This window comes from Trichoplusia ni, chromosome 25 (assembly GCF_003590095.1).
Source record: "Trichoplusia ni isolate ovarian cell line Hi5 chromosome 25, tn1, whole genome shotgun sequence".
Lineage (NCBI taxonomy): Eukaryota > Metazoa > Arthropoda > Insecta > Lepidoptera > Noctuidae > Trichoplusia > Trichoplusia ni.
Window position 1 is genome coordinate 666,522 of NC_039502.1, and position 2,206 is coordinate 668,727.

Sequence of the window (2,206 nt, forward strand, 5' to 3'; positions counted from 1 at the left end):
TACTTATCGTTTTTGAGGTTGAATAGGGATGATGACTAGAGATTTTTTATGTCTAAGAATAGTTTTATGATCATCCAAGAAAGTTCATGAGGTTATTGACTCCATAACGAAGAAAAAATATAATATTCGTATGTTTTTTTGCAAATGTCCTTGAAAAGTTCAGGTGCTTTAGACACCATGATGAACCAAATTATATTTTCAAGTTTTTAATACCAAATAAACAAACAATTAAAAATTAAGAAGGAAAAGTATAATTACGTTTGAGCAACTTTTACCGTTGTCAAATTCAGTAATATTAACTGTGTCGTAAACCCACAAATATGTTTGGCTCAAATAAAAAAAAACATCAAAATATCAACCAGAACGTCTAATCATTTCAAATGTACGCAAAAGGCACGGAATTTCTCAAACATTTTTTGAAGTGCCGCAGCATATTAACCTTATTGGTCGTTTCTGGTAAAATAGCCGACGCTTAGCCTCTTTGCCTGCCTCATAAGGCTACACATGTTGCCATCATTGGGGCAGGTCCGTCAATCGACCATCGTACTTCATAAGCTCAAACAGGGGACCCTAATAAATACCCATACATGCGTGGAATTTCGGAGTTCCCTAAGACTTCGAATAAAACCCACTTAATTAAAATTTACCTAAATAATTGTATGGGAAATCTACCTGGAAGTACCAACTGGCAATAGAGTGTGTATTCTTCTCTTCTTGCATGGATCAAGAGAAGACGTATATTTTTAGCATTCTACGCAAAAACGAGTGTTTCTTTTTATTTTTTTTCCGAGCTCTTCCGAATTAATTGCATATTTCTATAACAAATTTCGAATCCAGGTGTATGAAGTATTTCATTTGTTTTTGTACGAGTTGTATGATATCTCAAAAAAATCTTCTAGTGAAATTTGTACCTAATGCTTTATTATTCCGTATCTCTCCTCCCTTACGCCACATGACAAGATCACTCGAAATCGATCTGAATCCCATTCTGTGGCTTTCCAGCCGACTTCACTCATCGTTATTACATCCGGTACGTATAAGTATGTTTTGGAACTTCTAATGCGTTTTGTTGCTACCCAAAATCCGATATATTTCTCACAATTTTCCGGCCGTTGCTTCATTTGAGGGTTGGGGTAAGTGACTTCTTCATGGTATCATCACGCGTTTGTTTTTAGAGACCCTTATACAAATGAACACAACGGAGCAGTTTTATTAACGTATCGCTGACTGTCCGTCAGTTTGTCATCAAGTTGTATCTAATGAACCGTGATAGCTAGTGAGTTGAAATTTTTAAAGATGATATTTTTGTGTTCATAAAAATAAAGGGTTAAGCAATAGTCGTTTCGATCTATAATTTAATGAATGACCAATTGTTTTGTGAAATAAATTAGTTTTTCTTTTTTAAATTAATACGGAATCTACTTACATGACTTTCATACCAGTTTACTAATCGTACAAAAAGTCTCTTATTAATTTTAGTTTGAAGGATTTTTTCAAGATTAAAAAAAACAGTTGACTTCATTTTTAAAGATGAAACTTGTTTTACGAAGAAAACTCGTTGACAAGGCAAAGTAAATCCAAAAGCAAAAGGTTTATTAAAGCAATATTGCGATACTATTGAACACTCTTTATATAAATTAAGGGAATAATATACAAATAACGCGGTACGGGGCAAATCTATTGTTATTTATTGGGCACGACGCCAAATTAGTTACGTGGTGTCATAGAATAATGAAATTAAGAAAGTACACAATGACATTGCAATGTTAGTGAGAATTGAACTTGTGGCCTTGTGTTCAGCATACCAGTCGTTAAACCATGAGGTCACCGCGAAAACCTTGAAAGTATAATTAACTATATCGAACATGTTTTATGTGATTTTTTAATTAGACTTTTTATGGGTGTATCATATCATTCATTTTATTAATTAAATTTGTCTGCCAATTCTGTATTGCAAAAACGTAAAAGAGGATTTTATTTTATTATTATGACGTACCATTTATACTTCATAAATATATTTTTTTATATAGCACACGTCAGATAATTGTCCCCTTTATAAGGTTCCATACCAAATCCCTATCCTACCTTATCCACTGTCTGTAAGTCTGACCATACTTCTATCACGGGGCTGTCATATCTCTTGAATTTTCATAGCTTGCAACACTCCCAGATGATGTATTTCTGTCACAGTTTGATAAAAAAGAAA